The following is a 24,131-nucleotide window of genomic DNA, read 5'->3' on the forward strand; positions in this document are numbered from 1 at the left end:
ATTGTAATCAACTGAACACAAAAGTAACCATGAGTGCATATGATATGAAAAAATTAATGCATAAATGGAAATGTTAAAAGGGAGGATTATTTTCACAGATTCAGAGTAACTCTCTATGTAATACTCACCAATTTCAAAGTGAAAAGGTGTACTTTTAAAATTGAGGAACCTGACAGTCATCACGTTAAACAAGTGGAAACAAGTGATCCAAGTAAACAACATCAGTGATGAAACAAATTGAAACCATGCACCACCTGATAGTACACACAAGAAACACAACATTATATAAAACTCTCGCCAAAGATGAATCTAAACATGAGGAAACATCAGACAATCCCTAATTAATAAGTATTCCATAAAATAACTATACAGTGATCCTCAAGAACATGAAAGTAATGAAATCAAGGTGTGTCCGGAATTGGTGGGTTCTTGGTCTCACTGACTTCAAGAATGAAGCCGCGGACCCTCGCGGTGTTACAGTTCTTAAAGGCGGTGTGTCCGGAGTTTGTTCCTTCTGATGTTCGGACGTGTTCGGAGTTTCTTCCTTCTGGTGGGTTCGTCGTCTCACTGGCTTCAGGAGTGAAGCTGCAGACCTTCGCGATGAGTGTTACAGCTCTTCAGGCGGCGCGTCTGGGGTTGTTCGTTCCTCCCCATAAGTTCGTGGTCTCGCTGGCCTCAGGAAGTGAAGCTGCAAACCTTCAGTGAGTGTTACAGCTCATAAAGGCAGTGCAGACCCAAAGAGTAAGCAGCAGCAAGATTTATTGCAAAGAGCGAAAAAACAAACCTTCCACAGTGCGGAAAGAGGACCAGACAGGGTTGCCACTGGTGGCTGGACGAGCCTGCTTTTATTCCCTTATCTGGCCCTACCCACATCCTGCTGTTTGGTCCATTTTACAGAATGCTGATTGGTCTGTTTTACAGAGTGCTGATTGTTCCTTTTTGACAGGGTGCTGATTGGTGCATTTACAATCCCTGAGCTAGACACAAAAGTTCTCCATGTCCCCACTAGATTAGCTAGATACAGAGCACTGATTGGTGCATTTACACACCCTGCGCTAGACACAGAGTGCTGATTGGTGTATTTACAATCCCTTAGCTAGACATAAAGGTTCTCCGAGTCCCCACCAGACTGAGAAGCCCAGCTGGCTACACGTAGTGGATCGCACTGGGGTTGCAGGCGGAGCTGCCCGCTGGTCCGGCACCGTGCGCCCACACTTCTCAGCCCTAGGGCAGTCAATGGGACCGGCGTGGTAGAGCAGGGGGCGGCGCTCGTCGGGGAAGTTTGGGCAGCGCAGGAGCCCAGGGCGGGGGCGAGGCTTGGGCATGGCGGGCTGCAGGTCCTGAGCCCTGCCCTGTGGAGAGGCAGCTGACGCCCAGCAAGAATTCGAGTGCAGCGCTGGCGGGCCGGCACTGCTGGAGGATCCGGCGCACCCTCCGCAGCTGCTGGCCCGGGTGGTAAGCCCCTTACCGCCCGGGGCCTGCGGAGCGGGCCTGCGGCTCAGAGTGCGGGGCCCTCTGAACCCACGCCCAACCGGAACTTGCGCTGGCCCGAGAGGGCCGGGCGCAGCCCGGGATCCCGCCCACGCCTCTCCCTCCACACCTACCTTCAAGTAGAGGGAGCTGGCTCCGGCCTCGGCCAGCCCAGAGAGGGACACCCACAGTGCAGCGGGGGGCTGAAGGGCTCCTCAAGCGCTGCCTGAGTGGGCGCAAAGGCCGAGGAGGCGCCGAGAGCAAGCGAGGGCTGAGGACTGCCAGCAAGCTGTCACTTCTCAAAGGTAAGATTGAGGAACTGTTACAAATTGAAGAACACTAACGGCTAAATGCAATGAAGGATTCTAAACTGAAACCCTCTGTCATGTGTAAATTACATGACAAAATTTTTAGGGAAATTGGAAAAATTAGAATGGGAACTAAGGATTAGGTAGTCATATGTATCATTGTTAAGTTTCTGGTTTTGATAGTTATAGTTATTAAGGACGATACTTGTTTGTTGTGCTAAAAACTATATCCTACTACTACTAAATGCTACTAAGAGCTATTAAAAACACAACCACTATGGAAAACAGTGTGGAGGTTCCTTAAAGAACTAAAAGTAGATCTACCATTTGATCCAGCAATTCTACTACTAGGTATCTACCCAGTGGAAAAAATGTCATTATATGAAAAAGATACTTGCACATGCATGTTTATAGTGGCGCAATTTGCAGTTGCAAAATATCGAACCAGCTCAAATGACCATCAATCAACTAGTGGATAAAGAAAAAAAAAATATATATATACCGCATTTTCTTTATCCACTAGTTGAGATATATATGTGTGCATATATATATATGAGTACTACAGCCATAAAAAGGAATGAAATAATGGCATTCACAGCAACCTGAATGGAATTGAAGAGTATCATTCTAAGTGAAGTATCTCAAGAATAGAAAAACAAACATCGTATGTAGGCATAAGTGGGAGCTAAGCTGTGAGGATGCAAAGGCATAAGAATGATACAGTGGGCATTGGGGATTTGGGTAAAGGGTGGGTGTAGGTGAGGGATAAAAGACTACACATTGGGTACTGTGTACACTGCTCAGGTGATGGGTGCAACAAAATCTCAGAAATCACAGCTAAAGAACTTATTCATGTAATCAAACACCACTTGATCCCTAAAAACCTATTAAAATTAAAAACAAATTAATTTTAAAAAAAGAAAAATTGAAAAGTTTGTCAACATAAAAAGGCAGAGTATAGTACAATAAGTGTAATAAAATAGCAAACAAATCCAGAATGTCAACAAACCCTGATATAAACTATGTTTTAAAAATTAATAAAATGCAGGTGACCTTGAATGACAACAATAAAAAAAAAAACACCTATGTTCTTATTTCTAGGACTAAAGTATTGGAGTGTTATATGGTATTAGGTTGTCAATTTCATCTCAAATTAGTCAGAAAAAAAATGTTCCTTGTCCAGTACATCCAACTTGTTTATGTTTAAAATTGTTACAAAGTTAATAAGAATACTATTTACTAGCATTATAAAATGTAAAATATCCTGAAATATATCACTCACAATACACGCAAATAAAATTATAATACAATTACTGTTTATTTCATGTGCAGTTTATCTACCTAGTTAAGTATTATGCTTCTAGATAGAAATCAAGTATTATCTTTTTAGATAAAAGGCAAATCAACCACTTTAAAATTAAAATACAGAAACAACTTAATTGTGTCAAGTAATTGTATCAGATTGTAAGATGCATAAGGGACTTGGTTCAATTTTTCAATTTTTATCCTGTGCTTTGCACTTAGAAATAAGAACATAGCTATTTCAATTCCCTTCACACACCACATTGTAATTATGAGTTTCCTTGTCTGTCCACCATATTGTGAGTACCTGAAGGGCAGAATCCTTGTCTTACTCAGCTTTGCATAGCTGGGGCTTATAACATCTGCTAAAAAAAAGAAACCATTTATTAAACTGTTGCTATTTTCATGAACTTTTGTTAACAGCCTGATGAGCATGGGAATGATCATTGCCACCTGAAATGAATGAACTGTGCCAATGGAAGATATTCTCAGGGCTCATGACCACACCTGAAGCAGGTATAAATGCAGGAGTGGATGAGAAAATCTATATATTGACACAAAGTGAAGCAGAAAATTTAGAGTAACATAGCAATCAATTTTTTAATCTATAGGTTATATATATATATTTGCCTTCTTCTCCTTATCCTGTTCTATGAGAACTGCCTTTCCCTTAGCGGTAAGACCCTGAGACTACTATATGCACTATATGGCTCTCCAGGGCCATAGGTTATTTGGCAGAAAATGAACACCTGATAGAGAATATCTCTAGAGACTCGGCTAGGCCAATTAAATTCTGTCTTCCAGGAATTCAGAACAAGGATAAGAGAAGTGTAGCCACTGGACCAGTGAATATAGATATAGAAGCTAAGAAAACTGACCAGAGAAAAGAGGAAAAAAAGGGAGGGGAAGAGCAGAAAGACCAATAAGTCTTTCTGTGAAGAAATTGTAAAAGTGCTGCCCAAATTGTCAGGGTTGTTCGAGTCCCAACCTCACTTCCTGTCCTTGGCTTTAATGTGATGTCCTATTATCTTTCCAATACAATGATTCTCTTTTGTGCTATAGGTGTTTCAAATGAGATTTGTTCCTTATAATCAAAGTATTGCTGATCAAGAAATTAGTGCAATAGGTGTTTCAAATGAGACGCCTTTTGTGCTATAGGTGTTTCAAATGAGATTTGTTCCTTATAATCAAAGTATTTCCTTATAATCAAAGTATTGCTGATCAAGAAATTAGTGCAATATACACATAGCCAACATCTATCAAATGCAATGATTGCTGAACCAGACTAAGTAGGGAAAGTAATAAAAGTAGTAATAACAATGAGAACACAAAATCAACTCAACTGAAGGTACCAAGTGATTTAGTCAACTGAGACAAAAGCTTTGTTGTAAAATCTCTGGGCAATATCAATATTAATAACTTGGAGGCGATTGGTAATGTTATCAAGAATTATTTTAGTGGAATCCTGGGGCCAGATAACAGTGAATTCTATAGTGAATAAGAGGTTTAAATGAGCTCTACTGTTCTATAGCACTGTAGCATGACTATAGTTAACAATATTATATTATATAATATAGTTTCAAATAGCCAAAGGAGGAAATTGAATGTTCCCAAAACAAAGAGATAATAAATGTTTGAGATGACAGATATGTCAATTACCCTGGTGTGATCACTGTACATTATATGTATCAAACTATCACTATGCACCACATAAATATTTACAACTATTATTTGTTAATAAAAAATTAAAAAGTTTAAAATATTGAAGTGAGTTTAGAAAAATTTTATATCATTTTTAGATATGGAAAGGAGGTAGAGTGGGATTGGAGAATATATAAAGAGTTTTTATGGCTTTTGCGTTTCAGGACTGACACAACACAAAGTTTAGATGTACAAGAGATAAAAAGTATAATTGATAGTGCATGATTCATTCAAAACAGGTGTTTACTGTATGCCCACTTATGTGCTGAGCTTTATTCTAGGAGCTAGAGATGTGGCAGTGAACTACGAGGTCACCTTTGTCGTGAAGCCCACAATCTAGTGTGCAAAGCAGACAATAAACAAAGAAATATATGTCAGTTCAGATCAATATTTTGGAGGAAAAAATAAGCATTTCAAAGTTAAGCAGAAATATAGAGTGTGGGGGGGAGGGGGTGTTAGTTTAGGTGCTGCATAGTTAGGGAGGGTAGTTATGGGTATGGTGATACCTTTACATCAAGAACTGAATGGAATTACGGAGCCAAATAAATATCCAGGAGGAAGTTTCGAGTAGAAAGTATAGAAAGTACAAGTGACCTGAAAGAAGATAATATTCTGAGGCATCTCAACAAGGTAATTTTGGCTGCAGCACTCTGCAGATTGGAGAGTGGTGAGAAGTCAGAGAGATGGCCAAAAACTGTAGGACTTTGAGGAGTCTTGTAAATTTTTTTTTTATTATTCTGAGTAAAATAAAAAGCCATTGGAGTTTTTTAAATTTGGTTATAACAGACAAAAAGTGAGGAAAATATGCCTGTAGCTTGGTGAATTTTACACATATACTATGTAACTACCACATTAAGCAAGTATACAACATTTGTAGCAGTCCAAAAGATTCTCTTCCTATTTAATAGTTCATTTTTTTCAAAGGCAATTACTATTTTGACTTCTATTAAAAAGATTAGTTTCTCTTGTTCCTGATCTTCACAGGGAAGATGAATTAGGTAATTTTTGTTTTCATATTTTGGCAACATAGCATCTTTGATATTTTTTATGTTTTGCATGTATTTTTTTATATTGCCAAAAGGTATTTCTTATATAAAATATGATATATATAATTATAAAATGTGATATAATTATATATATCTTCAATTTTTGGCATTCGGGTGGCTCCTGGCTTGAGCTTTATGATGAATAAAGCTGTCAGGAATATGCTTGCACATGTCTGTTGGTGTACACATGGACACATGCACTCATGTTTAATAGGTCTATAGCAGGAATTGCTTGATTGTTGGGTATGTTTCAACTTGGAAAAAAAAAACTACCAAAGGACTTTCAAAAATGATTTTACTAATGTATATTCCACCCAGAAATGTGTCCGTTTCAGTTGCTCCTTGTTTTTGCTAACACTTGATATTATTAGGCTCTTTAATTTTGGCCATTATTTTGAATGTTTATTAGTACTGCTTTCTGGTTTTAGTTTTCTTTTTCTTTCTTTTTTTTTTTTTTTTTTTTGATGACTGAATGTTGGGCACCTTTTCATGTGCAAAGTGTCAAATTAAATTTCTTATTTTTTGAATCATCTGTTCATGGGTTTTTGCTGACATTTGTTTATTAGGATTTTTTTTCTGTTTTGTCTTTTAAAATTAATTTATAGAAGTTCTTTTTATATTTTGTATGCAAATCATTTGTGAGGTATATATTGCCAAAATCTGTTCTGAGCATGTGTCTTGCTTTTTCACATTTTTAATGATGTCTTTTAATAGACAGAAGTTTTTACTTTAATTAAGATCAACTTTTTTCTCTTATAGTTTGTGCTTTTTGTGTCTTATTCTTAAAAGTTACGCCTACTCTAGAGCTTCAAAGATACTGTTTCTTTAATACAAGCTTTATTATTTACTTTACATATTCATATATGTAATCCATTTGTGTGAGTCTTGTGTATGGATTGGTCGCAGCCAAAGTTCATTTGTTTCATATAGATATCCAATTGATCCAGAATTATTTATTGAAAAAGCATCCTTTACCACTTTGTTGTACATTAAGTGAATATGTATATGGAATTTCTGTTCTGTTTCCTTATTTGTTCATCTTTGTAATATCACGGCATCTTAATTTCATTTTTATGATAAGCTTTGAAAATTTATCAATGTAAATCTTGTGATTTGTTCTTCTCTAAGATTGTCTTGCCTATTCTATGTCCTTTGCATTTCTATATAAATTTTAGAATCTACTTACAAACTTTTACACACACACGTTAACACAAACTTTCTCAAAGGAAAAAGAAATCTATAATTTTTACCAAAATTATACTAATTCAACAACTTAATTTGAGTGCCACTGACATCTCTATAATATTGAGTCTTTAAATCCATAAGCATGGTAAACCTCTACATTATTTAGGGAGTCACTAATTTCTCTCAACAATATTTTGCAGTTTTTAGTGTAGAAGTCTTGCATATCTTTAATAAGATGGTTTTATGTTATTGTAAATAATGTATTTTAATTTCATTTTGTAATCTGTTGCTTGTGTATTAAAATATTATTGACTTTTATGTATAGACTTTGTATCTTTTGTATATTGACCTTGTATCTATGAACATACTACCTCAAATTCTTTCATATTGATCTTGCTAATTTACTTAATAATTCTCATGGTTTTTTGTAGAGTCCTTGGATTTTTCATTTATACAATATTGTCATTTGCAAATAATGAAAGTTTAGCTTCTTTCAAAAATTTATCCCTTGTAGGTTTTCATGCCTTGTTGCCCTGACTAGAATTGACAAAGATTTTAAGTAGTAAAGTCATAGAATTAAAATATTTTTGCTACTATGAGATAAATGGGCCAATAGAAACAAGAATGGAGGAAGAGACCCCAATTAATTTCCTATTTCAATAGTGCAGGCCAGTGATGATGTCATTGTATAGGTGTACAGAAGTAATCACATTTTAAATATATTTTGAATGTAGTCAGTAGGCGTTTCTGATATATATAATAGTATATGATCCTAAGACGAATTCTGAAAACTTCCAGGTCTTCTTGTTCTTGTTACTTGACTGAGCATCTGAGTAACAGGAATTGCATATTACCAAGATGAAAATACTGGGAAGATGAGGTTGCAAGAATAGAAACAAAAATTGCATATTCAGTTTTGAACATTAACTTGGAGATTCTTACTAGATTTCTTAGTTGATAGGTTGAGCTGGTAGTTAGATACTACAATCTAAAGTTTAGGAGGGAGGTTTTTGAGTTCTGTAAATATATATTTGGAAGTCATCAGCGTATGTGATATTTGAAACTGTTGAGTATTTGAAATAAGTGTAAAGAGGAGGAATAGTATAAAAACTATTAGCTGTGGGACACTGTGACGCTTTTTGGCTGTTCCTTTTCCATTAAGGTAGGAGAAACCCCAGGAAATTATGTTTATCCCAGTAGCTAGTAGAGGAAAGTGCTTAAAAGGTAAAAGGAATGACCAACTATGTCATATGATGCTGATAGTTCTACCAAAGTGAGGACTGACAAATGACCATTGAATTATTTCTTTGAGGTTGTCAAATAGGTGCAGTTGAAAATCAGACTGGCAAATCTCCCTCCCACCAAAAAGTAGTTCTACTTAGTGATAAAGACCACCTATCACAAGTAGAATCAATAACTTGGTATCAAGGAACTCAGTTTTCTCCTCTATAAATGCCAACAGATTTTTTTAAAGTTAAAAAAAATGATAAATGTTTAAATCAGTAAAAGTTTCAAAATGGTAGTTATATTTTCCTGTTCATCATCTTCACATTTGGGCAAAATTTGTCTTAATTCCCTAAATCTTTTCATTTTGCATTTTCCCCAGCTTTAAGTGTCCTCTGCTTCACCCAAAGCAACAGATATTCTATGATGACCAAATGGCATTGCCTTATGCCTGTTCAGACTGAAATGTAGAGTTTATTTTATCCCTTCTTCCAGAAGCATTTGCATTTTGAAAGAGAATCACTGAGTTGGAAGCAACTTTAATACACATGAATTCACCACCAATGATATAATTTCAGTCATTCTGCTGGTTGGTTTTGTGGGTGTTTTTTATGCCAGTTGGCAACCATTTGTTAAAATAAGTGCAAACATTCATGAAGAACTGAGGCACAAACTGTCAATATCTTAATACTATGTATCTTTTAAAATTTATGGAGTTCTTATGTAGACAAGCCATCAAGCTACACCTAAGCCTAAATCTAATTCTCATAATAAAGAATGATATTTTTCTTATTCAGTCTTGTGAATAAGAAAAATCATCTTGATTTAATTCTGTAAGACTAACTCCTGATTTCTTTCATTCTTTCCACATGTATTTCTAATTACAAGAAAACATATACATTGGAAATATTATTTAGGTCTCTCATTAGAATTATTAACTTAGATTAGGATATGCCTGTCTTTAAATGACCATGTATACCAACTTTGTGAATATGACCTACAAATAATTGTCATGAACATTGCCACTAATTTTTGTTATTGATTCAGATATTGTTTGCACATTATCCTCAAATGTTCTCTTTTACAAAATTTGCTGATGCAAAAGTTCAGGTAGGCATAATCCAGCTCAACATATTCCTTTCTTCTTTCACTAATTGTTCTCTTTGAACCCATTGCCAAAGACTAATATAGTTTAGGTTAATACAAATAATCTAATTTAATAAAAATAACATTAATCAAATAAGTTTAATCAAAGAGGTAGTCTAGGAAGTATGATAGGGAGATTGACCTCAGACATCTGAAGATCAAAGTTATCTCGTTGGAATAATGTAAAAAATCTCATTCTCATTTTAGAGTAGGATAATGATTAAGTGTAAGCCACAGATGTGTTGTGTAATGTAAGAGATATGATTTTTTTTCTGCTACACAACTGCAGTTCCTGGTCAGACTTTAGGGATGAGATAATTAGAGTATCTTGTAAGAAATCGAATATTTCTACACATTTTGCACAAGCCCAATATGTCACTTAATTAATACCTTGAGTATTTATGTTTACTTTCAGAAATTATAAAAATTCAACAAGAAAACAAGAAAAACTTTACCAAAGCTCAACTAGAGCTGACTTATATAAAATATTTCCAAATATAGATCATAGAATACTTCCTAATACTCATTCATATTCCTCTGTAAGTATATTTCCATTAACCAAAACTAAGTTTACATTAGGAAAAAAGCTGTGTTTAAAATGCAGATTCGTCATGCTTTGTTAGGAATATAGAAGCCTTGAATATTTTTTTTCCTGAGGAAATTGTATGAAACAAATTTAAAAAGTTATATCAAATGCAGAGAAGGTAGTCAAGTTATTTGTCATCTAAAATGAGTTGTGTTTTGTTTTTGTTTTTGTTTTTCCAAATTCAGGGGCTACTTATCTTCTGAAATGCTATTTAAAAGTCTATTATGGAGATATTTGTAAAGAGACACAGATAAGGACTTTCGGACTCTAAATCTTTTTCAGAATAACTGACCTTCCACAGAAAGGGAACAGGCAACCCTTAGTAATAAAGTTAATTTTAACCTAATTTCTGCAACTTCCTTTGAAATAGCAGCTTCTTGGGAATTGCTGTTATAGGACAAACCCAGACATTTGGTTCCCAAAATTATACTTAAACCTTCTCAACTTTAGAAACGGTAAGGCTACAGAGTTGTTTTTAATACTTTAATAATTGAATTGAAGACGTTAAATCCAATATAAAACACTCTGTGGGGGTATTGTTATTCATATCAACTAAATGAATTTTTCAGGAATTATAATTAATTACTTAGCTAAAAAAAGTAATAGTAGAGCTGTATTACTGGTCCTGGAAGTGTGAGGTAAAAACATTAAAATTTGTACGGGGAGAGAGAGAGATCACTTAAAAGTTTTATGCAAGAATTCCCCTGATAACAAAACCAAACAATGGCGCAGCAAACAGAGAAAACCACAGGCCAATATCTCTGATGAACATAGACATAAGAATAAATCCTCAACAAAATACTAGTAAGCTGAATCCAGCAGCACATCAAAAAAATAATACACCGTGATCAAATGGGGTTTACTTCAGGAATGCAAGGATGATTCAGCATACACAAATCAATAAATATCACATATCATATCCATAGAATAAAGGACAAAAACCATGTGCTCATCCCAATAGATGCAGAAAAAGCTTTTGATAAAATTCAACATCCTTCATGAGGAAAACTCTTAATTAATTGTGTATAGAAAGAAAATACCTCAACATAATAATAATAAAAGACGTATAGGACAAACTCACAGCTAACATCTTACTGAGTGGGAGAAAATCTAAAAGTATTTTCTCTAAGAACTGGAATAAGACAAGGATGCCCACTCTAACCACTCATATTTAACATAGTAGTGGAAGTCCTAGTAGAGCAATTAGTCAAAAGAAAGAAGTAAAGAACAACCAAATTATAAAGGAAAAAGTCAAATTGTCCCTGTTTGCGGATAACATGATATTCTATGTAGAAAAACCTAAAGATTCTACCAGAAAACTTGATACTAATCAATGAGTTCAGTAAAGTTGCAGAATATAAAAATGATATACAAAAATTAGTATTTCTACAAATGAACAACAAACTGGCTGAAAAAGAAATCAACAAGGCAATTCCATTTACAATAGCTACAAAATAAAATACCTAGGAATAAATTTAACCAAGGAGATGAAAAAACTTGTGCAAGAAAAACTACAAAACACTAGTGAAAGAAATTGAAGAGGATATAAGCAAATGGAAAGACATCCCATGCTCATGGATTGAAAGAATTCATATTGTTGAAATGACCATATTACTTAATGTGATCTACAGATTCAATGCAATCCCTATTAAAATACTAACTGATATTTTTCACATAAATATTTTTTAAAATTGAAAATGTGTATTAAATTACAAAAGACCTTGAATAGCCAAAGCAATCTAGAGCAGAAAGAACAAAGCTGGAAGTATTATATACCAGACTTCAAAATATACAACAAAGTTGTAGTAACCAAAACAGCATAGCACTGGCGTAAAAAGAGGCACATAGAAAAACAGAATAGAATAGATGACCCAGAAATTAATCCACATATCTACAGCCAACTGATTTTTGAGAAAGCTTCCAAGAACACTCCTTGGGAAAAAGACAGTCTATTTGATAAATGATTCTAGGAAAACTGGATGTTCATATACAGAAGAATAAAACTAGATCCCTACCTCTTACTCTATACAAAATCAACTCAATTCATTTTGCAAGACCTGAAATGGTAAAACTGCTAGAAGATGACACTGGGGAAATGCTTTACAGCATTGGACTGGAAAAATATTTTATGAATAAGACCTCAAAAGCAGGGGCAACAAAAGCAAAAATAAACAAATTAAATTACATCAAACTAAAAGCTTCTGAACAGCAAAAGAAACAACACAGTGAAAAAACAATCTACAGAAACAGAAGAAAATATATGCAAACTACTCATCCAACAATGGATGAATATCCAGAATATACAAAGAACTCAAGCATCTTAACAGAAAAAAAAAGCCAACAATCTGATTAAAAGATGGGTAAATGATCTGAGCAGACATTTTTCAAAAGAAGACATATAAGTGGCCAGCAAATATCTGAAACAGAAGTTCAACACCACTAATCATCAGGGAAATGCAAATCAAAACCACAATGAGGTATCTCACTCCAGTTAGGATGGCTATTATCAGAAAGGCAATATCAAACACTGGTGAGGATGCAGAGAAAAGGGAACCCTTATCACCATTTGTGGGAATGCAAACTAGTACAGCCACTACAGAGAACAGTATAGAGGTCCATTGAAAAACTACCAATAGAATTACCATATGATCCAGCAATCCCACTACTGGGAATTTATCTGAAGAAAAGGAATTCATTGTCCAAATCAGAGAGACATTTGGACCCCCATGTTTATTGCAGCAGTATTCACAATAGCCAAGATACAGAATCAACCTAGGTGTCCAAAACCAGATGAATGGATAAAGAAAATGTGTTATATATACACAAAAGAATACTACTCAGTCATAAAAAGGATGAAGTCCTGTCATTAACAGCAACATGGATGGAACTAGAGGACATTATGCTAAGTTGAATAAACTAGAAACAGAAAGTTAAACACTGAATGTTTTCACTCATGTAGAAGCTAAAAATGTTGACCTCCTAGAAGTGAAAAGTAGAACAGAGGGTGCTAGAATCTGGGACTGGTAAGGGGAAAGGAGGGATAAGATGAGACTTGTTAAAGGATACATAATTGCAGCTAGCAAGGAGGGATAAGTTTTACTGTTCTATACTACTATAAGATAACAATAGTTAACAATATATAGTTTCAAATAGCTAGAAGGGTAATATTGAATGTTTCCAACACAAATAAATGGCAAATGTTTGAGATGATGAATATGCTAATTACTCTAACCTGTTTACAGTACATTAAATTTAGTGAAACTTCACTATGTACCCCATAAATATGTACAATTAAAAAATAAAATAATTTTAAATAAAAATAAATAAAGGGAAACCAATACCAAAACACATAATACAGAAATTTCTGAACTCAAAAATTAAAAGATACCTAAAGACAGATGGAGAAAAAAGACAGATGGAATAGAGTAGATCATTTGTCAGGTATTCTTGGTCACTTTCATGGAAGCAGTATACTCCCCTGCTCTATTAATGCTAGGATTCTCTGTGTGTCTTCTTTTTGTCTCATGATAGACAGAGCATAACTCATCAACCATTATTTTGGACTCAACCTTATGATTTGTTTTTCCAATAGTCATTAACAGGAGTGTCCCCAAATACAGAGAAAATGTAATTGAAAAGTCGGGCATGACTTCTCACACTTTTTCCTTTCCCTATGAAAAGAACACATCCTGGATAGCCTACTTATTCAAGAAGAATGAGGAACAGCAGACTTGCACTTGACCTGCCTGGGAACCAAACTCAGCAGAGCACAGACTTTACCAACAGACCCACTCCTTCCCACCTCCTGACAATTCCACAAGAATGTATGATTGCTTTTTAGACACTACACTTGTAGTGGTTTATTATACAATTTTGTTGAGGCAAAAGATAACCAAGGTAGACATGGACTAGAAGTGGGTTGCTTCTTTAACAAAAACCTAACAGTGGATTTAGGACCAGGTATTACTCCACAAGGAAGTCATTATAGAATCCTGGAGAAATGATGAGAAGTGTGGTGAGAAGCTGAAAAAGTGACAACCTGTGTTATGGGGTAGAAAAACATTTGATAAAAATGTGTGAGATTATATTAAAGATAAAGTATGGATATGACAAGTTTGTAGGTGAGGAGTGGAATCTTAGACAAGATGTAAAAAGCATGCTCTGTTTGGTTTTTGTTAGGTTGCTTGATTTATTTTATTCCATTTTTTTTACCAGCTGCATTTGATAAGAAATTGCAAGGAAGAGATGCGGTAAGGAAATAACCCAGTTTGTAAGCAAAATTTAGTGAGTATATAAGAAGCCAATTAATTTCAGCTTGAAAGATGAAGTTATTTTCTGCCAAATCAAAGGTGTGACCATTATGCTTTGGCTCTATGTAAAGGACCAAAACCAGGGCTTTGGCAGTAAAATAAGACTTCAGGGTAAAATTCAAGGGTGAGGCTATAAGACCCTTTGCTCTTCACAAACTCAAGCTTGTTGTGATTCTCAACTTGATGAGGTGCCTCTAAACTTTATTCATGAAATTTCTGTATCATTAGTTATCTTGTCTTTACTGGGCTGACAGTTTGCCATTAACTTTCACAAAAGACATAGCAGTTATATTCGTTTCCTAGGGCTGTCATAACAAATTACCACAAGCTGGTGGCTTCAAACAGCAGAAATGTATTCTCACAGTTCTGGATGCTAAAAATCTAAATCTAGGTGTTGGCAGGAGCATGGCGCCTCGATAGGCTCCAGGGAAGAATCCTCTCCTGACTCTCCCTAGCTTGTGGTGACTCTTGTTAAACCTTGGCATTCTTTGATTTGTGGTAACCTCTCTCTAAGGTACTAAGTTGATGAACAACTGGTTGTGTGCAATTTGGCATTTCTGGATCATAAAGCCCATAGGAGGGGCTGATGAGAGATGATACTGGAGAATTGAGCAATAGCTAGAGAATAGAGGGACTTGAATGCCACATCAGCAGTATGGACTTTCTCTTTTGAGTATTGGAGGGTTACAGAGCAATCATAAGCAAAGAATGTGACATAATATGATCTACTTAACATTGCAAACATGATTTCAGTCCCCACAAATCTGAAAGTGGCCTACTTCCCTTCATCTCTACATAAAAAAAGTATGCTCCTCAGAGTTGCGTTATCCTCACCACACTCTCATTTTAATTAATGAATGCATCAGATGGAGCTCTTTCACAATTCTGACCAAGAGATACCATATAATTACTCTATCCTGAGTAGTCATAAAAATATACATAATTTAAATAAGAATATATAATTGTAAAATTATAAATTTTATATTATGTATAAATTATATAATCTTACTTAAATTATTATATAATTTTATATGTAATATTTACCTTAGTATCAATGTCATGCTCTTTATTCCATCAGTTCCTCATTTCTTATAAGTGTATGAATACAAATTGTTTTATGCTTGTTTCATTATTTTAAGCATTCAAGGATAAACTTGCGCAACAATAAGTTTGCATTATCAACCTAGAGAAAAGTCTTTTGATTATGCCTTTTAAATTCAAAGAACAAATTCATGGAGTTATTGAAGAGTCAAATCACCATGTATTTTGCAACAAAATTTACATTACAAATACAAGTAAAATAATCATAAATATATTGCTACACATTGCAATGTGACAATGTCACTTTTTTCTTCCTACAAAAAAGAATGAGTCACACACTAAAATAGAATTGTTAAAATATTCTTTTTCTGAATCTCCATCAGGCTCAATGCAGGTGCAATTGGCCTCTTGTGTTCTCAGAAAAAAGAAGCCAGTGGCCAATTAAACTGGGAATGAGCCCATTGAATGGTCAATTTTTGGCAGGCATTAACTTGCAGATGTAAAAAATTGGCTCTAACCTACTCAGAAAACCGTGACATGCACAAAGAAGTAAACAGGAGAGGACACCTTGAAATTGGTTTGGTCTCTTATAACTAGCAAGAGAGAAAATAAAATGAACAGTTTTCTCACTCACAGATGTCTTTGCATAAAACTATGGTTTTCAGAACAATTTTATTTTAATGTTATTGGTAAGTGTGACCACCTCTTCTGGCTATGTATATGATTTATGAATAAAATCACAAACAGTGAGGGGGAAAAAAAACAGGGAAATAAACTAATGCTTAGTCTCCTCAGTACCAAAGAATCCATTTGATAGTGTTAGAAGTTTGGTAAGTTGGAGTCATAGCTCATTATGCCTTTTGACAGAATACAACTTTAACCCCTTCCCTCCTTAGTGATAATAATATTCAAACATTTTTCTTGCTATCAGCAGTAATTGAATATCTATTCCAACAAAATGGTGTGTGTGTGTGTGTGTGTGTACATGTATGTATGTGTTTTGAAATTTGGATGGGGCAGATAGTCATATTTAAATGTGGAGTATAACTAGACCAAAAATTCTTACTTCCTGACATATTTTAAACAATACCCTCATTGTTTTACAACACCTGAGTCCAAGAACGCTCTAAAAGGCTATCTTCAGTGTTATACGTTGAGATCCTGTAAAGCCTTATTTGGAACTTCTAAAGAATTAAGGATCAACCAAACATGATGAAGAGGCAAAGATACAAGTATCAGACACAGCAATTAGGAAAGAATCCTGGGATCTAATAGCTTAAGCTTGTAAGTGAGCAAGTTTATACACACACAATGAATAAAGATAGCTCTCTTTTAGTGTGGCTTAATACTTGTAGTTGCTGGTGGCATTCAGCAAAGAGCACACATCCTTTTCCATTCTTTCAGTAAAGAGATCTGTTAATCAGAAATCCTGCCTTTCAACTTTAACCTTGACCCTAATTCTATGAATGTTTGCGAGTCACATCACTTCTTTGTCTCAACTTCCTCATTTATAAAATAAAGGTGTCGGACTCAATGATTTAAAAAATCTCATCCACCTGTTACATACAGTGATTCTACACTTAGCATAAAGAAGCGTATGTGTCTTCTATATTACCTAAATTAATTCAGGTATTCAAGAAATTTATAGAATAGTTTTTATTTAAAATAAACTCCAGCATAATTTTTAATTAAATTTAAAATGCACATATTGGCTAAACCAATGTTTTATTGAATCAGAAAATTATTTAATTACTCATTCATTACTTGATGTCATTGTAGAACACCCCTGCCAGTGAATGCAAATAGTAAGTTATAGACTTCCATTGATCCATAATGCATACCCTCTAAAGGCAATCTGTTCCTTCCTCAGACTATTTGGACTCAACATTTTTCTTATATTTAGCTGAAGCTTAGCTCCCTATGGCTTCTACTCGTTTCTCCTGGCTCTAATCCTTTGGAAGGCTATACATAATGAGTTTAATCCCTCTTCTCCATGACAACTCTTAAAATATTTGAAGATAGCAATCATATCTTCTGTAATCTATCTGCAGTTCTCTCAATGACTCTGAATATGAGAGTTACATATTCCCTTATCCTTATCCTCTGAATGTGTTTCTATCCCACTTAACACGAGGGTCCAAGCACAAAAACTAGACAGTTTGATAAGCGCCGAGGAAAGCAGTTCTTTCTGTCCTTATTGTGGGCAAATTAATAGTAAAAGTTGAAGAGTAATTACCTTACATTATTTACTCATATCAGGTTTATAATGTACCAAATTAAAATCTTCTTCCAGTGTTTCCTGGTTACGCCCAATTTTTTTCTGCTTATATTTGTACAGTTGGTTAAAAACGGAAGAAAAAAGATGTATAAACAAAGTAAAGAGGTTCTTCTTGTGTAAATACTCGCCATAGCTTATAGTCGCTTGTCCCTACAAAAGAGCTTTGGAGAGACAGTTCACTGAAGCATATTGGCCTAACTGTGATGCAGAGAAACTCTATTTGTTCTCTGATTCATGCTAAGTGATATCTGGGGCTATTTAAAAATGAAAATGTTTTAATTTCATCTTGGAAGTTTGGTATTCTGTTTGGTTTTCCTTTTTTCTTTTTTTTAAATTGAAAAAACTAACAATTCTTCAGGGTATACTTCCAACAGATACCACTTTCTCTTTTAACTCTCTACATGTGTTATAAAAGAATAAGCAGAGTAGAAACAAATGCCCAGTTTTAGCTATGTGTCACACAGGCCTGAAGCTTTCATGGGAGATAATGGCACATTACACAATAACAAATACGAAGCTTTCCACATTTCAGTCACTGGGAACAAAACACAGTAGCATTGTCTCTTTGAAATGTCTAAAACATGACAATCTTAGTAGTTAATGAAACATAAATACTTTTTCTTGTCCAAAAGTACACTCAGAAAGCTAGTGCTGATAATGAGATTTTCTACAGTGCAATCCCTGGGCTTTTGATGTGGTAGAGTGGTTATACATCTATGACATGAAGAAAGGATGCATTAGTTTGTCAACAATTTACCACAAAATAAAAAGCAGTATACAAACAACACAAACTTAGTGTTGTTCATCAAACTATCTTGTATAGTCATGAATGTTTTCAAAATCAAAATGTCTTAATGTTTATTTTAAAAGAAAGTCACACAACTTTTGAATTTGACATTTAGGGCAGGCAAGTCAAATTTTTAAAATTTAAATGAGAAGCATTAGATATTTGAGATATATGATAATCAAAAGGAAGCAACCAAAATGAAATTTATTTTATACAATCTGCAAACTGAGTTATATGATAGCAAGAAAAGCAGACTCGGAGTAGTTGCTTTTCTCTACTATGTCTACCAGTGGTTTAATTTACATACATCACCTTAATGGTACCGATAATCCTGGTCATAACTGCTCTCCAAACACACTGTTTACCAGTCCCTGACTTTGACAAAGCCCACACAAAACTCCTTTCATTAGCAACAAGAGTTTTCTATGATCTTGGCAAGACTTATAATCCTTGTCCTTCAGAGAATTGTGAAAACCTCTTCTACAGATTGTCTTTTCTCCCACTCTGCTTCAGTGCAAGAGGAGAGCTTACATCAACGTGTTAAACCTAAACCCCTTGACTTGAGTCTGACCATATCTCAACTCTGAAGATCCTTTAGTGTCACCACGAAGGTCAGCATTTTGTAACATTATTCATTTCTCTTATTTAAATTATCTTCTTTCTCCAGCAGTGTGATGGAGGCAGCAAAATGTGTGGAACCTTCATTATGAAGAAGGCAATTCTCTCCTGCACCAGGGAGCTCTTCACCCCACAACTACAGAGATCCTGTCTTCCAAGGTTCCCGAACTGTTCTGGGAACTGCTCCTAATCACCTGAGGTTTACATACAAACAACCCCAGGACATTTCATTTAGCTACCAATGTCATGATTACCAAAAATTAATTAACAATATGGTGGTCTTCATCACATCTGAGTTACCAAATCAAAATTCAGGACACATTTCCATACAAACTGCAGCCTTGTTCTTACATTTCATAATTGTCATTTCAAATGAGATCTTGGTTGGAAACAATTGCTTAACTGTTTAAAAGTATACTGGGTTATCACTAACTCATTTCTGTAAAGCAGAATACAAGACCTCAACCTGTTAGAGATCCTTTGTTGATTAACAAGCTGATTAATAAGCTGATTGTTCTCCTGATTTAAGGCCTATACCAAAATTCTTGAAGCTCAATTTGCACCACAGAGTATGCCAATATGTTTGAGTGAACTGGCTCTCCGAAGCTGTTTTGTAAAGACAAGAGACTATAACCCATGGTGAGTAGTTATACATGAAGAACCTCAATTAATGCCTTACATATGGCATGAGGAGACTAGAAATTTGCTTGTTGTTAATGGGGCAGGGGTATAATAATAAATATCTTGGCATATGAGAAGGGCCAAACTGTTTATGGTTAAGAACACAAGTTTTGAGCCAAAATACATGGATTTGAATCCCTGCTGTACCCCATTATTAGCTATGTGACTTCAGGCAAGTTATTTAAGGTTGCTGTGCCACATTTCCGTCCACCTGTAAAATAGGGATAATATTTGTAGAAGTTAAAAACTAGCTAGCACTCGTTAAAGTGTTATCTAACACATTTATGAAGAAATCAGCAGAAAAAGTGGTTGGAAAGGAAGATTGAAGTCAAATTGCAAATTGCATTAGTGTTCACTAGGTTAACTTTCAACAGAGCTATAAAACCATATCACCTTTAGAGTTAATATATCTCCATGGCTATCAAATTATAAAAACTCTTTAATTTCTGCAGGTCAATCTCTAACCTCAAAGGACCATAAACCATCCACACACTTTTCAGTTGTTGATTGTTAGCCAAACAAAGTTACATTCTCAGCATGTCAGATGATGCTTAGATGGGCTTATTGGAAAATGACCTAGCGTGACATTTTAAAAATCAAGCAATAATCATTTATCTCATCTCTAAATATAGGATAAATATTTTTTAGCAGCCTTGCCATGATTTTTATGCCAATTTATATTTGTAAAGCACTTTGAAAAGTGTCTGGTACAGGTTAAGTAAAATACTCAGTAATTAGGCAGTAGTAAAAAGATATGGCCTACAGAATCTGTACTATTTTAAAAGAGCTTACGTCATTTGTCTGAAATAATTTTTAGGGATGCCACAGGAATGGTTTGGTTGTAGACCCCACTCCATAAATCAAGTTTCCCTGAGGGAAAAAATTAAGCAACAAAATAGAAGACAGAAATAGAGAAAATAACTAGTCAAAACCAATTTGAATGCCTTAATATGATAATCATTTATATTTGGAGACAGAAATGCTAAGAGTTATGTTAGAATATTCCAGAGAGATAGAACCAGTAGGATAGATGATAGATAGATTAGATAGATAGATAGATAGATAGATAGATAGATAGATAGACAGATGAGAGGGGATTTATCTGGGGAGTTGACTCATGTGATTGATTATGGAGGCTGAGAACCCCACAATAGGACATCTGTAAGCTGGAGATTTGGGATGCTGGTTGCATGGCTCAGTCTAAGTTCAGAAGCATCAGAACCAGGGAAGCCAATGACATAACTGTTAATCTGAGGCTAAAGGCCCAAAAACCCAAGGAGCTACTGGTATAAATATCAGAGTCCAAAAGCCAGAGAACCTTGAGTGCTGATGTCCAAGCACAGGAGAAGAAGGGTGCTGTAGCTCCAGGAGAGAGAGAGGAAATTTTCTTAGGTGGTACAAAAGTAATTGTGGTTCTTGCCATTGAAATTAATAGCAGAAACCGCAATTACTTTTGCACCAACCTAATGCTTTCCTCTTGTTCTTCGTTCTGTCCAGGCTCCCAGTCAATTGTCCACCCACACTGAGGTCAGATCTTCCCCATTCAGTCCACCGACTCACACATCAATCTCCTGTGGAGAACATCCTCACAGAAACATCCAGAAACAATACTTTACCAGTTGTCTAGGTATACCTTAATCCAGTCAAGCTGACATCTCAAATTAGCCACGACAAATACATTTTTTTTCCAAAATATCTAGGCACTACTAGATAGGCATATTTTTTAAATGTTTTCTTCCCACTGTGTAAACTTAGAAAATAATAGAGAGATTTACAAAGCTATGCTATATTCATGATCCATTAAAATAATATATATTTTATGAGAGAGACTTTTGCTGCTACCAACATTCCAAAACCCACTTTACCTCAAACAATGTTAAAGATGGTATTTGTTTAATATTGGAAAAGGATTATGCCACAACCACTTAATCAAAGTCTTGTTTAGTGTCAGTATCTATTCAATTTTGCATGTCCCAGCTTGATGGAAACTAACTACCTCACAGCACTCCATAAATATTTATATTGTAATCCATTATTGATATCTTACAAACATTTTACTATAGCTTGCTAATGGCTGCAACATGACAGTTCTGGATGGAAGTGAACAATTATTTTAATTTTATTTCCATAGGAGATGCTTTGCACATGTAAAAACAAAAATGCCAGTTTAATTGGGTCACTTACTTACTACCAATACAAAACAAAAGCATAGTATCTAAAATCAAGTCCTGAAAATGAATGAAAAAATGTTTTCTAGAATTTTTTAACATGAAAATTAAAATTCCCTATTATGTTAAAATCTCTCACACTCATTGTATTATGATCTATCATACTCAGATGAATTTATTTAAATCTCAATATGTCACTATAATATAGGAAATATTTCAATGTTCTCACTTTCCAAATGAAGAAAATGGGCAATACAGAAAACTTTAATGACTTGTGCAAAGGCACACAGCTATCTGGGACTAAAATAAGAGCTTTTGCCTCTTACGCTCATGACACCAATAACTTAGCCTCTTGCCACAAGTGTATCCTCCTTTATATATATTTCTTACCTCACACATATGCTAAAAGCTTCACCTGTATGACATATATAATATTATTCTTGTATACCTCCTGAAATGAAGCCATCCTAATATGTACCTAGTGTGTGAGTTTATTTCAGTCTTTACTCGTCTGTTTTCTGTTTTAGACTGTCAGTTCACTGAACCAGAGTTAATATTTTTGAAAAGCAGGATAGGTAGTTTTCAGCATCAGATGGATAAAGGTGAGGTCAAGTCAAAAAGAGCAGCATGTGTGCAGAACGTGAGAGCAACAGAGGAAACAGACCTGTAGGTGTTCACATTCTAAACCTGCCATTTACTGGTTGTGTGATAGTCAATAACTTATTTTCCTGAAGCATCAGTATTAAATGAGGTAATGTAATAAAAGTGCTTAGCACAAGCATAACACAGAGTACATTTTCAGTTAATTAAATGATAATCAATGCTTTTACACACAAAAAATTCTGCTTATTGTATTTATAGTTTATAGCAAAGAGAGCTATTTATTATCTGTTCGAGGAAAGATTTATGTATTATTCCTATTAAAGATTATACCATCTTATGTATTGTGAAAACTGACCAGTAGTGGTGAAAGTCTTCCCATATGTATAATCCTTTATAAAACATATTTATTTCCATTTTTCATTTGAGCCACTGAAAAGTTCTGTGAATTTAGTTTATTTTTTATCATCATCATCATTTCCATACTTAAACTGAGCAGACTGAGTTTAGAAAAGGTAAAGTACTAGGCTCAAATTCTTATACCCAATCTCTACACCAAATCAGTTGCCAGCATGTTTCTCATTTTCTGAATTTTTGATAGTGCTGGATGTAAAACCTGACATGAGTTGTATAGCAACAAATAACCACAACAAAATCATCAATCAGGTTTTTTAAGCTCCCACAATCCCACCATGTTCATTAATTTTTAACATAATTCACTTTAAACAGAATTTTCTAACGAGGAAGAAAGAGTTAGGAGGGTATTCACCAACACATCTTTTGTCAGCCTGTGACAGACCCGTTTAATGTAATGACTAAATGTATTAATTTATTCTTTGATCAACCTCAGTGCCACGTTTTCAGTTATTTTTTAAGACTACCACAACGGACTTGCAGACATGTGTTTGAAAAAATATGATCCTCAATTCACAATAGCATAATGAAGATATAATAGTATTGAAAAGAAATCAGAAGTATTCCCTTTAGCCAGTTATCAAGATGCAATATAGAAATACGATTATGTAGAACCATAAACGTGTTCTACTGCATTCATCCTCACTTAGTTGATATCTATTCAGTCAGACTTCCTCGCACCATTTAAGGCTTTAATGGAGTGTACGGTTATATGTGACTTCTCTACGGATTCTTAATCTGTAGCAATCATCTGCTAAGCTCTCCAAATCCTCACAAGCCTAGTTGTTGTTTTCCCTTAAGTATGCAGCCAGTATCACATCTTTTAAAAGGCTGTAAAGTCAACCTCATTCTTTGCTTCTTTTAGAGAAATGTGACACTCAAAATTCTCTGCTTCTCTCCTTTGCCTCTATTGTACATTCATGGCTTTTTGAAACCTAACCCTTTCAATTTACAGGTGAGGAAATTGAGGCCCAGAGAAGTGGTATGAGTACAAACCAAATATAACTGGTACATAGCAGAGACAGAATATTGACCCAAGTCTACTGTTTTCAAGAGCCATGTGTTCTCTGCTGCCACATGATCTCAAAGTAAAGGAATGAGAACTAAAAAACTTTCACAGCTGGGGCTATTGAATGCTGTATTAGAACTCGAAACGTTTTGGTCTTGGGCGTAATCGAGGTATCTTGCTTAATTATTCCTTTTTCAGTAAGCTCTAGCCTTTCTTTGCCATATCTAAATCCACCAGAGATCAAGAAAGACAAGGAG

At 34.9% G+C, this 24,131-nt stretch overlaps 1 long non-coding RNA gene across 6 annotated transcripts in view; it reads left to right on the top strand.

Annotated features, from left to right (window-relative positions):
• The first annotated feature begins 749 nt into the window (after positions 1-749).
• Positions 750-24,131, top strand: part of LOC134761060 (uncharacterized) — a 207,445-nt gene continuing 184,063 nt past the window's right edge. For all 6 annotated transcript variants that reach the window (XR_010139307.1, XR_010139309.1, XR_010139306.1 and 3 more), the window contains exons 1-2: positions 750-1,775; positions 3,504-3,596. This is a non-coding gene — a long non-coding RNA (uncharacterized LOC134761060). The remainder of the gene's footprint in view (positions 1,776-3,503; positions 3,597-24,131) is intronic.

This window comes from Pongo abelii, chromosome 2, assembly GCF_028885655.2.
Source record: "Pongo abelii isolate AG06213 chromosome 2, NHGRI_mPonAbe1-v2.0_pri, whole genome shotgun sequence".
Lineage (NCBI taxonomy): Eukaryota > Metazoa > Chordata > Mammalia > Primates > Hominidae > Pongo > Pongo abelii.